Source organism: Mesoplodon mirus, assembly GCF_964341445.2.
Source record: "Mesoplodon mirus genome assembly, chromosome: 17".
In the NCBI taxonomy this organism is placed as follows: domain Eukaryota; kingdom Metazoa; phylum Chordata; class Mammalia; order Artiodactyla; family Ziphiidae; genus Mesoplodon; species Mesoplodon mirus.
In genome coordinates, this window is record NC_138993.1 from 74,568,669 (window position 1) to 74,585,203 (window position 16,535).

The window sequence follows — 16,535 nt, forward strand, 5'->3', positions numbered from 1 at the left end:
GAATAATGGGATGTGAGGAGATACTTGCTAAGGTCTTCTGGGAAGGGGACAGTTCCTCTTCTCTCCACAGAAGATATTAGGAGTGATCCTGTCTCCTCTTATGAACTATGTAATGTAAGGATTGAGGTCTGGAACTGTTGAGGCTCTTTTGCTGTTACATGAGGTGTGACTGGAGGGGAGAGTGGTGGGAGATGGTGCATCCCTTACAGGCTGATGATGAAACCAGCACTGAGTGAAGCAGAGGGAAGAATCAGGATGAATCATGGCCCTGGATATGTAGCTTGAGTTATTACATAAAGATTCTTTTCTTGATGCCAGATTTTTAGTTGCAAACCCAGTAAATTAACTTTGTCGTTTAAAACATTTTGAGTTAGGTTTTCTACAAAGTGCCGCACAAAATATTCCAAATGATGCATATTTAAGTAGACATTTTCTCAAGGCATTTTTTTGAGTTTCAAGGAGGGTTTTTGAGTCATCCACAGAGAGTCTTAAACATATGAAAACAACAGGAATACAACAGGAAATAATTTCTCACTTTATAAAAAATTCATGATGGGTCTCTAATGAATATAATCCACCCTAGTGCACTTAAGATAGAAACTGACTTATAAATATTTTATGTTCTTATTTTTTTAGGTACAATATTATAATTTTTAATGTGCTTTAAAAATTTTTTTAATAGATCTTTATTGGAGTATAATTGCTTCACAATACTGTGTTAGTTTCTGTTGCACAACAAAAAGAATCAGCCATATGCAGACACATGTCCCCATATCCCCTCCCTCTTGAGCCTCCCTCCCAAAGTAATAGCCTTCATCTCTTAGGATTTTACAGTTTCTAAAGCTGTTTGGTGTGTATTATCTCACTGAATCTAGGAAACCCAAAGAAGCTTATGTTGGCCAAGATCCCAGGAGTGTACTTTTAGGAAGAGTTGACGTCCATCTCAATCCTTCTGACACTGATACTGATCCACTTCTCGGTTCTCCATCATCATGCAAGTACCATCCATCCATAATTACCACACCCTATCATTCACTGGTCACCCATCTCTCACAAAACAGACACACAGCATATTCTGTTTGATGGTCACTGGTTCAGTAGCCCTATTGCCAAGTGGGAAGTTTCTATGCTTATTGGGAGACACACTGCCCACGTGTACTAAGTATACAACTAAGCATACAACATTTGGAAAAATCACTTAAACACTTGGAGCCTCTGCTTTATCACATGAAAGTGGAAATAAGAAGTGTCCACATTACAAACTTTTGAGTACTAAACAAGATAATTCCTTTTATGTTCTTTTATTCTTCCTATGACCTGTCTTACCCTCTTCAATTCTCAGTTCATAAAAATTTGCATATTTCCCTGCTTTTAAAATTGATCATTTTATTACCAAGCTTAAAATCTTTCAATGATTACTTGTTTCTAAAAACTGAAGCCTAAACTCCACATCAGGACTTCCAAGATTACCCCTGACCTGGCCCTGGACCACCTTCTCACTTTCTGTCACTTGGTCACTCCAGGGTCTATGTGCTCCAGAGTCTAGATCCTGCCCTGGATGGCATGAATCCTGAATGTCCCCTTCTGTGTCACCAAACTTTAATCAGGCTTCTTCCTACTCTAGACCCTGACCTCCCTTTTCTTAGAGCATTTACTTTAGAAAACTTGTAAATTTTTTCTCTGCCTCTTTGTGATGAATGAAAGTCTTTTTTAGAGACTCTTGCAAGTTTTACAGCCCAGGACTGTTTTTGTCAAGGGCTTGGAGCCATCTCTTTGGAGTGTAAACATCCAGGGAGATAGCACCCCATTTTCCAGTTTCTGTTGGAGGGTTGGAGCTAATTAGTGGGATTTGCTCCAAGTTGGAAAACTACCTCCTGTCACAAGGGTACAAGGAGGTTTGCTTTTTCTTTGGGTGAAGCTGATGAATCCTGAATTTGAAAATCCCCCTGCCCTGTTTCAGTGGAATTAAGGTCAGACTGAGTTCCGGCCTCTCTCCCCTATTACAATAGCCTGGGATAAAGTCGTGCTTCCCTGTCTACATTTGTCTGGTGCACATTTTGCTTTGCCCATCCCCAGATGGAGCATGTGGTATGTTCACGCCTACCTTAGCCCGTGTTCTCTCAACTTGGAACTGCTTTCTCTCTCCTACCCACAGCTCTTCTGGCATTCCTATGCCAAAGGATTTACCACACAGTTCACTGTGCTTGCTTCAGCACACTACCCACTTGGAATAGGAGCCTCTTGGGGACAGAAACTGTTTCATTCAAATTTTTGTTCTTACAGGTTAACCCAGTGTTAAATGCTCAGCAGACCCTCTGCAAATGCTTGGGGCCTATCAAGCAGAATAAACAACTTCTCATCCCAGCAAACTGACTTTCAGCCTCTTATTTTATTGAGCCTGAACAAGTAAATTCAAGTGAAAAAGGAAGTTGGAATTCAAAAGGAAATCCCACAGATAAACCAGGAACAAAATACTTGTATTGCTGGTCAGCAAAGATGTTGAGAAAACTAAAACTGTATGGTCTTTTTGTGCAGGAAATAAACTACCCTGGTCACGGGAAGTGGTGGTAAAAGCAAAGGCAGTTACTTCTCATGCTTCAAAAGTGTAGTTCCTTCCAAATAAAATGGAAATATCTCTTTAATATTTCCATATAGGTTAAGACTTCAGCACTTTTCCTAAGTATATTTTAGACATTAATAAAGCAGATGTTGAAACAAGATTTTGGGTTGTGTGTAGGCAAAATCCCATCTTAGTTTGGTGACCACACCTAGCCTGGGGAACATAGATGCTCAAAGAAAAACAGAAGTGGAGTATACACACATTAAGCCAGAGTTATCAGCACTTCATTTACCTGTGCCCTAAAATATCTCAAAACTGAATAAATATGGATGAACATTAATTTTCTAGACAAACCACCTGTAATTTTTAGCAAAAGTGTTTTTGGATCAGCCAAAACAGAATTTTTCTCCTCCAATTGAACATTAAGTACATAGAATATTAACAGCAAAGAAAGTCATATTTTCCCAAGGAAAGGGCAATTCTACTCATACAGACTTCATCTCAGTTTGAGAATGATGAGATCTTCAGAGGAAATAATTGTGTTCCTGTGGGGTGCTCTGACATCTCAGATTGCTCAGCACCTTGATATTAAATTACTCAGAGGTCCCACTGGTCACTGTTTGTTAATGCACATGGAACCAGCAAGGGAACTGGCAACTGAAAAGTATTTTCCGAGAAAAAGCAAAGATACTCAATTAGACTTTTAATAAGAAATCCAGGAAAGCTCAACAAGAAAATAGTTAAATTAACTTCAATTTTATTATGTTTAATCTTTTTCCAAGGTAGACAGGAAAGAAGCTTAGATGTAAAATAAATTAATTTTTACTGTTTTAGAGACTTCATATGGATATTAGCCATGACCTTTAGAAGTCACATTGGTTTTATCTATTTTGGAATGACAGTAGCTAAAAGTTAAAAGTTAAAACTAATAGTGGGAAGGATTACTGAACTATATCCAATCACTTAAAATTTTTGACATGAGGCAGGGACTACTGAGTCTAAGATCACATAACTAGCCTCTTTCATGTTACCTAATTGAGTAGAGAGTAGTCAGTTTTACTTCTCAGTAAACTGTCCCCCACATGGAACACTTTGGGATAAATATTTTGAAATTTTTTCATGGCTATGTGTTCATATGTGTTTTGAAATAGTGCTAACTTTGGCAAGGACCATGTGCATCCCATTTATTGTGCTAAGCATTTGCTAAATTGAATGGTCGATGTTTTGATCTTATACTATTGGACTTTTCTAAGGAATTTGACACTTTAATGTTCTCCTAAAAAATGCTGTCTTCCAAATCCAAATATATATATATATATATATATATATATATATTTATATATATATATATATACACACACACATTTAAATGTGTACTCAATGAACCCAAATGTCTGTTTCTCAATCAGCTCAACTTCCTCTACTACTCAGTTTTCTCCCCTTGCTCTTTTTCTCTTGCCAGGTTGAGTTTGTGGTTCTACATTCCAAGTCTGGGTCATTGTCCAGCCTCCATCTCTTTTCTCTCCCATATCTAAGTTTTCTTGCAGATTTTAGGTTGTACATCTCACAGCTATTCTCATCCCTCCATCCTCATTGTCAAGTGCTGCCTTGGGTCAGGCTCTCATTATATGTTTTTCAAAAGTCCGTCCCTGACATTATTATTTATCATCCATCCATCTACAATACTACTACCTGATTAAGCCTAAAATGCTGTTCTGATTGTGTTGCTATTCCATGTAAAACTATTCAATAGCTTCCCATAACTTATACAGTAAAATCTAAGTTCCTTGCAAGATTTTTTTCCATATTCTTTTTCATTATGGTTTATTACAGGATATTGAATATAGTTCCCTGTACTATACAGTAGGACCTTGTTGTGAGACCTTTAAAGATAGAGTATTGCCCAATTTTTAATATGCATTTACTTTCTCTCTTCTCCACCTGCAATTTATGCAACAGTAATGCTGAGCTACTTATTTTGCAAATTCACTGTTACAGACTTAATATTAGTATACATTTAAAATCAGTATGTTGAAGCCCTTATCCCCAACATGATGGTATTTGGGTTGGGGCCTTTGGAAGGTAATTAGGTTTATGTGAGGCCAGGAGGGTGGAGTCCCCATGATGGGATTAGTGCCCTTATAAGAAAAGGAAGAAGCACCAGAGCTTTCTCTCTCTCTGTGCACATGCACCGAGGAATCTCCATGTGAACACACAGGCAGGAGGCAGCTGATCAAGCCAGGAAGAAGGTCCTCACTCTGGTCTTGTCAGTTTTATGGACATTACCCACTCTTATAGGTATGTAGTGAGATCACATTGTTTTTCATCAAGTGTGATTTTAGCTGTGGATTTGGGGTAACTGTTCTTTGTCATATTGAGGAAGCCCCTTCCACTCCTAATTTGCTGAGAGTTTTTATCATGAATCAGTTTGGGTATTTTCCAAATATTTTTTCCTGCCTGTTCACAGAAAAATTGATAGGATCATAGGACTTTTCTTCCTTAGTCCGCTGATGTGGTGGATTATATTAATTAAACTATAAATTACATTGATTAAACTGAATCTTTTCACTAATGACATTATCACATAGCTAAAAAAGTCCAAGATTCTAGTCTGAAACAACTAGAATTAATAAGAACTTGGGGAGGTGGCTATATACAATATAACAACAAAAAATCAATTGATTCTATATATTTCATTGATAAGAACCTAGAAAAGGACACAGCAGAAAAAATTGACAATATGGAAAGAATTATAAAAAGTCTTAGGAATAAATTTAATAAGAAAGTTATTAGACCTATATGATAAATATTCTAAACTATTTTTGAAAAGCAAAGAATATTATTTGTTTTAGCTCTTCTGTATATCTTGCTTTTTCAAAGAACTTTAGAATCAGCTTGTCCATTTCTGCAAAAAAGGCAGCTGGAATTTTGATAAGGATTAGATTGAATCTGTTAAGAAGCAGAGAAAAGGAGAAACAAACAATAGAAACAGAACTACAGGTGAGCCAGACACTGGACTTATTAGGTAGAGTCCTTGCAATAACTTATTAAATAGAGTGCTTGTCAGGTTCAAGAAGAAAATGACAACATGGAGAATTTCACCAGAGAATTATAGATTTAATGTTGGATATTTAGTATAAATAATTGTAGAGCATCTGTGTGAACACTTAGCTTTTGACAAGCAGTTGGAATAGAGAAAGATCCTCCTAATCCAACCTGGAATTAAGTTTTGCAACATGTGCATCTGTGTCTCCCACCTGAATATGATTTTATTTTCTCTCCAGTTTATGGCTGCAAGAGTATACCTCCTGGTTTTGAGGCGGGTTTGGGGCTGCAGATTTTAGAGGTCATGGGTGATTTCTGGTTTGTAGTTTCCTGAGGATGCAGTCCTTCTGGTATTCCAGCATCTAAGCTAAGAGCATGGGATGTCTGATAGGGTGCCTTGTCCTTGCAGGCCTGAGACTCAGAGTCATGTCTCTAGCTCGTGAAACCTACGAACCTCTGCTTACTCCTCAGCCCCTGAGGAACTGGCTTCCCCAGTCCTAGCTGGTTTGGTAGCCTGAATTTCTCCTGGTGCCATGAGATAGCCAAGCTCTGCACAGTCGCTGCTCTCTGCTCAGATTTCTCCTTGGTTTCTCAGTTCCTGTCCAACTTAGTTTAAATATCAGCAAACACCTCAGGGGAAATGCAGCAAGGAATGTCAGGCTCGACTTTCTCTTCCCTCTCTGAGCTTGGACCCTCAATTTTGGCTGCCTTGGCTGCTTTCTGATGTCTCTGAACAGATTTTCTTTTGGGGGGTGGGTGTGGGGAGGTAGGTGAGAAGTATTGTTTTGGGTGTTGCTTTTCTAATTTTGGAGGATACAGAAGGCTTGCTTTGCTGGAATCTAGTCCCTCATTAGCTGGAAACACAAGTATCTGCTAGAATATTTTAAAGCAATTCCCAGTTACAGTATCATTTTGTCTGTAAATGCTTCAATATGGATTATTAGCAGATACGATATGTTTAATGAGTTTAACACAAGTCTTTCATAAAAATAACAATAATTAATATAATCTAAATATCAAGTCTATGTTCAAATGTTCAAAAACAATTATATCCTGAATTTGGATGCAAATGAGGCCCAATCTTTGTATTTTGTTGATGTCTCTTTTAATCTATAAAAGTCCCTTATTTTATCTCATGTTCATTTATAATAAAAAAGTAATCATTTTTTCATATAAAATTTCCCATATTCTGAATTTTGCTGATTGCATTCCTGTCACTTAACTTATCCTCCAATCCCTGTATAACTTGTAAATTGAAAGTTAGATATAGAGGTTTGACTATGATCAGGTTTTTAACAAAAATACTTCAGAGTACTCAGATAAGGTTTTACGAACCTACTCTTAATGATATCTTCTATTGATCAGTAGGCCCAGGTGTTACCAGCACAAAACATTTTTAGGTGAAAAAAAGACATTGCCAAAGACATACAGTATATGCCAGTTTTGTAACTCCCCTGTAATCACGGTGGCTCTCTTTAGGTGGTATTATCAGTGGCTTCATTTTGCTTAGTGTGTTTTACTTTTAGTTATAATTGTACTTTTATTCAGTTTTAAGGGACATATAAATTCATCTCAGAATATTCAAACACTGTTAGAGAAACAGTACCTGCCCTAGAAGAACTCACATGAGTAGAAAGAAAAAAAATAAGACACTATTTAACAGGGTAGAGTAAAAGAAACATCCACCGGAAATCTCACCCTGACCTAAGAAGTGTAAAGCAATGCCTCTCCAAGGGGTGGGGTTACCCTTGCTGAGCACTGTGGATGGAATGTCATGGACCCCCTAAGTGCATATGCTGAGATCCCAGCCCCTAGCGCCATGGTACTAAGAGGTGGTCTTTAGTTAATACCTGGATTCTCCTGAGTCCTGCTCAGCTTCTGACAGCCTTCCTCCAAGAGGACGATCTACCCACTCAGCCTCCTCTTCTAGCCTGGACACAGGCTGTGCTACACATGGACAGATCCCTCACACCTGGGGGTACTTTGATTTCCCTTCCAGCCTGGGAGTGAAAGGGTGTACCTCCTACAGAGCATTCCTGAACATATTCATTTTGTCAACTGTGACTTAGACAACCTGGTTATTGTCTTTGTGGCCATATTTTATAGCTGTTTATTCTCTCTCCCAAATTAGAAAAAATAATCTCTGCTTGATTTCAGCTCCCTGTTGGCCCAGGGCTGCTAAGTAATCTGGGTAAGAGGTGCTTGGGTCCAGCCAAGATAACACAGGTGCCATACTAGCTGGACTTTGCACCACTCCACCCTCTACGACCAATCACTGATTCCTACTGGAAGCAAAGTACAGTGTGAGGTATTAGCAGCTATGTTTGGGAGGACCTTGAAGGTAAACAAAACGTGGCTCCACCTCTGAAAGGAATTTACCACCCCGTTGGAGAAATCACGGGTGACACCAGAGTTGACAATGCCAGGAGAAGGCTTCTCATCCCATTGCTTTTGAAACACGAGCCACTATTTACCCCAGCCTCTCTGACAAGCCCCTGCCCCTATTTCTCCAACTTCTCCACTCTGCCTCTCCTTTGGTCAATATTGACATTAGTCCAATAACCATTATTGACAGGGGCCTGGGAGATGGCGCTCCTCCAGCTTTGGGGAAACAAGATAAACACACAGAAGTATAAAAGTGAGGGATGTATTCAGAGAATAGCCAGTACCCCACGGTGTGAGTAGGGTTTCAGGGAGAGAGACGTTAGTAGATAGGACAGTAATTAACTAAATAAAAACATTAAATCAAAGGTCATCTGTAAATCTCCTTACTCTTCCTATGATCACACAAAGGAAAAATTATGGGTAAGTACAAATATTCTGTAAGCTCTGTCCTATTCCCCCACCAAGGGGTTATGTGATCTGGCCACAGCACAGATGAAGGTGATGGAGAACTCATCCTGGAATTAGATGGACTGGGTGAAGCACAGGACACAGTCAAGACTGCCCCATCCAGATCCAGAGCCTTCTCCATGGCCCCGTCTGCCCCTGTGACATTTTCTGTGCCCACACGAATTTCTCTTCTCTCTCCTGCCCTGACGTGTTACCTCTCTTTGCCCTACATCAGCGTGCTCTGATACCTACCATTAACTGCAGGCCTCCTTGAAACCTCATTTTCTCTTCTAGTTTTATTCATTCATTTCTTTATTTCTTACTGAAACACTCCTTAATGACCTGGTAATTTCTCCACCTTTTAACAATTACCTTTAATACTCAGATCTCTTTTCTGAAAACTCATCGTATTTTTCCTAGTCCTTTGAATTCTCATCAGTTATTGCATTTCCCACAATTAGCAGCATGACAGTGGTTCAAAGACTGGCCATTAGAGCCAGATGGCCTGGTTTAAAATTCTACCACCTCCACTTAGCAGCTGTGAAAACTTGGGCCAAGTCCCTGCCTCGGTTTTATGGCCTGTAAAATGGACACAGTAATAATACCAACAGAAAGGTTGGTGTGAGTAATACATAAATGACACGTATAAAGTGCTTAGAACGGTGGGAAGCGTAGATTTAGCTCTCGATATAGTTTAGCTATTTTTATTATGATTGTCTTTAGCATGGTATGTTATCTCCATACTGAAAAGTTATTTTCATTGTTAGCATGTACACTCATGTTACTTTCACGTTAAAGGTCTCGGGGCGGGCTCAGTCACGGTAAAAGAAAGAACAGCATGCTGGTGCTTAGATTGTTTGAGGCGATTCAGCCCTTTTGCGATATTCTATGCTGCCACCTGCTGTAACTCTCGGGAATTGTTCCCCTCAAGAGGAGGTGAACCTTGCCATGCTGTTTGAAATAATTTCACATTTACACAAAATAAAGTAAAATATATTACTCGAAGCATTCAGTCATCTAATGTTCATCTGAGAAATTGGTCTCACTGGGTGGCTCTGTGAATAATTAAACGTGATCTTAAAACGCTCAGAAAGGCATGTAGTCTGTGAAAAGAAGACACCAATGTGATTATGAGCATCTTCATATTTATGATAACGATGGTAAATTCTCTCTTAGTTATAAGATCCACACTTCAGGGGACATTTTAATGAAAAGTGGAATGTGAGATAAATGTGACATTTAAAAGATCGTATTTTTTAAATTAAGTGAATTTAAATTGATATCATAAAACTGTTTTCCTCTTGTTATTTAGAAATACTTTAGTATAAAATGAGGAAAATGATTAAACAAATAGGAGATACTGAGATAAAACATCAATAATCTCTATTCAGATTGTTAAGGAGAATATAAAATATATTAAAAAAATTTTTCCACTAGTTGCAGTAGTTATCAGATTTTTGTTTCACAGAGTCCAGGGTTCTGTAATTTTTTTGTTATGTGCTATGGCTAAGCTTTGAGCCAAAATGAGAGACACATCCATATGCAAGTGCAGAAAATAATATTGGAGAATTTCATAAGTAAAGCTTAGAAAGTATAAGACCTCATGATTTTAAATTTCTTCACACCAAACAGAACCTTAGAACATGTGACATCTATCATAAGCGCTTGAAGACAACGTAGTCCCTGTCCCTTGAAGCTCACAAATCCCAAGTAGTGGAGGGTTGGGACACATCTCTAAGACTTAGTAATATTAGCAAATTAGCCTATATCCCTTAATAACCACTAAATCATTAAATACTGGATTCTGTCTAGAAGGAGCACAGGTGAGGGCCAAGAACACCGGGTGAGACGATGTGACAGCTCCTCTCCTAGCTTTTCTGCTGAAGAGGTGTGTGCATCTGGGCACACCTCTGCCCCACCCAGTACCCTAACCTATAGCCTGTGGGGTTTGACCATATGGTGGTTAATATGCTGGGTGTCAAGAACACAAGTGAAAGTCAGATGAAAGCTATGAAACTCTTCCTGGAAAAATTCTCAGGTCCATCCCTCACATACACACACAAACACACCACACACACACACACACACACACACACACACTTGCCAGATCCCTGAATAGATCTCTTTCTTAGACTGCTTAAGAGTAAAGAATCCATGACCGTATCATACGTAAGGAACTTTCCAGGACTAAAGTCCAAATAGGAAGTGTAGGCATCATGATGGCTAATGTTATGTATCAACTTGACTGGACCACAGGACACCCAGACATTTGGTCACACGTGATTGGGGTGCGTCTGTGAGGGTGTCTCTGGACGAGATTAACATTTGAGTCCGTAGACTAGGAGAAGCAGATGGCCCCTCCCTGATGCGGGTGGTCCTCACTTAACCCATTGAAGGCCTAAATAGAACAAAGAGGCTGAGTGAGAGGGAACTTCACCCTGACTGTCTTCCAGCTGCCACATGGCTCTCCAACTGCTTTAGGGCTCGACTAGGACTGGAACGGTACGCCATCAGCTCTCCTCGGTCCCCAGCTTCAGAACTGACTTCAGAATTTAGGACTTCTCAGTCTCCGCGGTGGTGTATACAATCTTTATAATAAGTCATATACATATATATATATATGTGTGTGTGTGTGTGTGTGTATTCTGGAGAATCCTGACTCACACAGGTATGTAAGAGGAGAACCCACACTCCTGGAACTGGGAAACTGGAAGACTGAGACAACTTAAATGTTGTGTGTGTTTCCCTCTTCCTTGCCCACCAGGTGCAGTTTTGCAACGGCAAGCACTCACACTGAAAGACCTTTCCTAATACCCACAGGAAGCCTCAGAACGCCTACCTGGGGCATAGCAGGAGCACCTGCACCCAGGCATAAACGGGGCAACACACACGTTTGTCGGGAAGTACGTCTGTCCCACTCACAATTCCAACTTTGTCTGAGTCATAAGTATTCGTTGGTGCTTCTTAGCCTTCACAGCCTCATTGTAAAATACGGGACCACCATTTATTCCCAACTTCCTGTTAGTTGTTTTTATTTGTTTGTTTGTTTATACAGCAGGTTCTTCTTACTCATCAATTTTATACACATCAGTGTATACATATCAATCCCAATTGCCCAATTCAGCACACCACCATCCCCAACCCCCCGCGGTTTTCCCCCCTTGGTGTCCGTACGTTTGTTCTCTACATCTGTGTCTCTATTTCTGCCTTGCAAACCAGTTCATCTGTACCATTTTTCTAGGTTCCACATATATGCATTAATATACAATATTTGTTTTTCTCTTTCTGACTTACTTCACTCTGTATGACAGTCTCTAGATCCATCCACGTCTCAACAAATGACCCAATTTCGTTCCTTTTTATGGCTGAGTAATATTCCATTGTATATATGTACCACATCTTCGTTATCCATTCATCTGTCGATGGGCACTCAGGTTGCTTCCATTACCTGGCTATTGTAAATAGTGCTGCAATGAACGTTGTGGTACATGACTCTTTTTGAATTATGGTTTTCTCAGGGTATATGCCCAGTAGTGGGATTGCTGGGTCATATGGTAATGCTATTTTTAGTTTTTTAAGGAACCTCCATACTGTTCTCCACAGTGGCTGTATCAGTTTACATTCCCTCATTGTCTTTTTTTTAAAATAAATTTTTAAAAATTAATTAATTAATTAATTAATTTTTGGCTGTGTTGGGTCTTCATTTCTGTGTGAGGGCTTTCTCTAGTCGTGGCGAGTGGGGGCCACTCTTCATTGCAGTGCGCGGGCCTCTATCGCGGCCTCTCTTGTTGCGGAGCACAGGCTCCAGATGCTCAGGCTCAGTAGTTGTAGCTCACGGGCCTAGTTGCTCCGTGGCATGTAGGATCTTCCCAGACCAGGGCTCGAACCCGTGTCCCCTGCATTGGCAGGCGGATTTTCAACCACTGCACCACCAGGGAAGCCCTCCCTCATTGTCTTGATCACTGTTTAATCCTCAGCATCCCCACCATGCCTGGTACACAGTTGGTGCCTGATAAATATTTGTTAAAGGATATAAATTACTCACCTTTAATTAACTCTTGTGAAGAAAAATCTCTTCTTAAAAGATCCTTTCGGTGGTTCACACTGAAACCACCTCTTTTGTGTGTTTTCTACAAACCATAATATGGCTTGATCAATAGATTAATACTTCAATTTTAACAATTTAATGAATCATATAGATTTCAGTTTTTTTTCCTCCCTGAGTTTCTTTTCACACACATCACAGCCTTTCTGACACTAGGACCCCACATTTGAACCATTTCTTTGTACTTCTTTGTGAAAATTCTTCCCTGACCTCCCAGACAGGATTAGATGTCTCTCATGTGTTCCTTTGCACCCTTCTCTCTCCATATACCCATTTGATGTCAAGGCCTCATTTTATCTTTCTGTTGAACAAAACCATGGACTCTTTGAGACAAGGACAATGCCTTATTTTTGTAACAGTAATGCCTACCATATAATAGGCCCATAATTTATATCTGATGAATTATTTAAAGACAAACATATAAATCAATGAATGTCAAAACAGCAAGACCAACAGAATTCATTCTTGACCATTAGGTGGCAACTGTAGAAAAATGTCAAAAGGATGACCCCTGGGATGTGACCAGGAAGCCTTTGGTGTGGGGTCTGAGTTGGGCTACCAGTTTTGCCAGAGGAAGTCACCTTATATATTAAATTTATTGATATAAATTTAGTCACTCTTGTCTAGATGCCTTCCAAATTTGCTGCACCTTTTTCCAGCTCCAGAAATCTGAACTGGTTTAATTATTCCATTTGTAATAATATTTCTGTACGACCTCTTTTCCCAGTAGCCTAACTTGTAAATACTTATTTTCAAAGAACTGATAAAAGTGTTTATATATTTTTCTTATCTAATTAAGCTATAATTTGAATACATATATGATACATGTCCCGATTTGAAGGTATAATTTCTATTCCTGAATATTTGTGGATTTGGAGAAATTCTGCCTTTAATAACAACCTGATATTGGAGGAAGATGAAGTTACCCAAAACAAGAAACCATTATTACTGAACACAGAAGCAGAAATGAATGTGAACAATTTTCCCTTTAGGTTTAACCGCGGTCCAAACATTCTAGAAGAAGGGGCACTCTGCACTAAAATTAAGAAAGAATGTTCCTCTCACATTTATTTACATAAATGCCCATCCTTCTAATAAAACTATTTAGACTAGTGCTTCTTTTACAGTGCAAATAAGTCACTCGGAGATTTCGTTAAAATGATGCAGGGAAGGGTAAGCTGGGATGAAGAGAGTGGCATGGACATATATCCACTCCCAAAAGTAAAATAGATAGCTAGTGGGAAGCAGCCGCATAGCACCCGGAGATCAGCTCAGTGCTCTGTGACCTCCTAAAGGGATGGGATAGGGAGGGTGGGAGGGAGGGAGACGCAAGAGGGAGGAGATATGGGGACATATGTATATGTACAGCTGATTCACTTTGTTATACAGCAGAAACTAACACACCATTGTAAAGCAATTATACTCCAAGAAAGATGTTGAAAAAAAAATGGTAAAAGAATCTCCCCCATGTCCTGCAGATTTCTTTTTTTATTCTGCTTAGTGTATCTGAAAGATACTTCCCTACTGGTAAATACAGTAGGAAAACATCTTTGTTTTTTTAAAAATAGTTTTATGTTATCATGGGCTGATATACCATCATGTATTTAACCAAACGTCTGTTACATTTAATTTAATCCCTCTCCTTCATTATAGTGTAATTTCGCAGTAACTATGCTATGCTTGTAAATGTATGGTTTTGTATGTGTGTAATAGCTTCTGAAAGGTAAATCCCTGAAAATTCATTAAGTTGGCTAGAGTATAAATACATTTAAAGTTTTGATACATGTTGCCATTTCCCCCTACAGAAAATCAGTATATACACGATATAAATATTTGCATCAAAAAAGCATGAGGGGGCTTCCCTGGTGGCGCAGTGGTTGAGAGTCCGCCTGCCGATTCAGGGGACACAGGTACGGGCCCCGGTCCGGGAAGATCCCACATGCCGCGGAGCCGCTGGGCCCGTGAGCCATGGCCGCTGAGCCTGCGCGTCTGGAGCCTGTGCTCCGCAACGGGAGAGGCCACACCAGCGAGAGGCTCGCGTACCAGAAAAAAAAAAAAAAAAAAAAAAAAGCATGAGGATATCTTTTTTTTTTCTCGCATGCTTATGAGCACAACGTATTATCAAAGTTTTGGTTTGCAAATTTGATAGCAAAAAAAAATACAACTTTAGATTGTCTTTGTTATGGCTGAGGAGGATATCTTTTTGTGAGTTCAAGAGCCGTGTGTTTTCTTTGACGTATCTTTGTATCTTTTTATATTTTTGAACAGTTTTACATGTAGTTGTATTTTTTGTCTATTATCTAGTTGATAGCCTTTCTTATGGGAGCTCTTCATATAATAAAGAAAAAAGTCATTTTCCTGCTATTTTGGTACAAATGTTTTTCCTGTGTCACCACCTTTGATTTATGGCAATCACTGTAGAGTATTTTTATCAATCATATAAATTAAATTTAGCAATCTTTTCTTCTCTGGCTTCTATTTTCATTTTTGTTTTCAATACTTAAAATACCCTTCTCTTAAATTTGTATTATTTGTGTGGTTTTGTTTTCTTACTTTTAAATATCTGCTTTATCTGAGATGTATTTAAGCAATAAGAGAGGGTTTGTTTTCTAGATGATTACACAGTTGTCTCCAAACTACTTATTAAATAATCCATGTTTTCCCTCATTGACATGAAATGTCACCTTTATTAAACACTGAAGTTCACATATGCGTCCATCAGAATTTGGCAAAGCCAAATCTCACAGCTCAGAATTATTTACCCCAGTATGTCACTACAGATACTTTATCCAGATTGAAGCTGAATTAAAGATAACATTGTTATTTAAATCTAGAGGTTAGATTCTACTTCCTAACAGGAAAATGGTCACATTAGGTAAAATCAAGAGCCGTACTGAAATTTAAAGATATTTATACTGTCAAAGGATAAAATTATATTTATGGGACATGAATTACACTTCATACCTAGAGAAAAAAACATACTGTATTATACTCAGTTTCTTGGTTTCTTTAGATTTTTGCTGTTCATTTTATTGTCTTCATTTTATCAGACCCAGTCTGAGTTACACCGTGACTCCCAGGTCAGAGAAAACCAGTTTATAAATATAAATAGTAGAATTTTTCTATAAATTAATTGTTTCTTTATAATAATTAAAATTATATTATGGATTCTTGCTCCTCCCCTCCCCCCACCCCCACCCCCGCATACAGTGCCGTGAAATTGGGAGAAACTTACTCCTATTTAGCAGACATATCCCAAAGCAAAACCTATAGTTTTCTTAGTTTTAATGAGCCAAGTTACATACAGTCACATCCCAGCCACTGAAAACTGGCTTAGGTCCTGATGCCCATCTTTCTCATTATAAATGTTCCAGCTTATCAAAAATCACGCAGTGCCTCTTAGGCCTTTGAGGCTTGGCTGTGGTCATGAGCAAGGATCACAGTACGGTCTTCCAGAATGGTAATTAATAACACATAGCATTTACATACGATTTTACATCTCCAAAGGACTTTGCAAAAACTAATTAACCCACTTACTAACACTTTTAAAGGAATAAGTGGGAATTAGCTTTCGTTTTATGAATGAAAAACTGGCTCGCCATAAAGCTGTGATTATGCACGGTCTTTTGGAGTTGCTCATAAGTAATATAAGGTCTTCTTTCATTACATTTCAGGTGAATCTTTGTCAGCCTCACCGTTATTGACATTTTGGTCTGGATCCTTACTTGTGGGAGCTTTTCTGTTCGCAGTAGGATATTTAACAGCATACTTGGCCTCTGCCCACTAGATGCCAGTCACACCTCACCACCCGCCCCCCGTCTTGACAATCAAAGTCTCCAGATATTGCCAAACCCCAGAAGGGCAAAAATCTTCCCCAGCTGTGAACCACTTCGTAGGAGAAAGGGCCAGAAAAGTTTGGTAATGCCCATTACAGGGTTTTCCCTTACAAACACAGTTCTTTTCTCCAATTCACATTCTATTATTACCATGTAT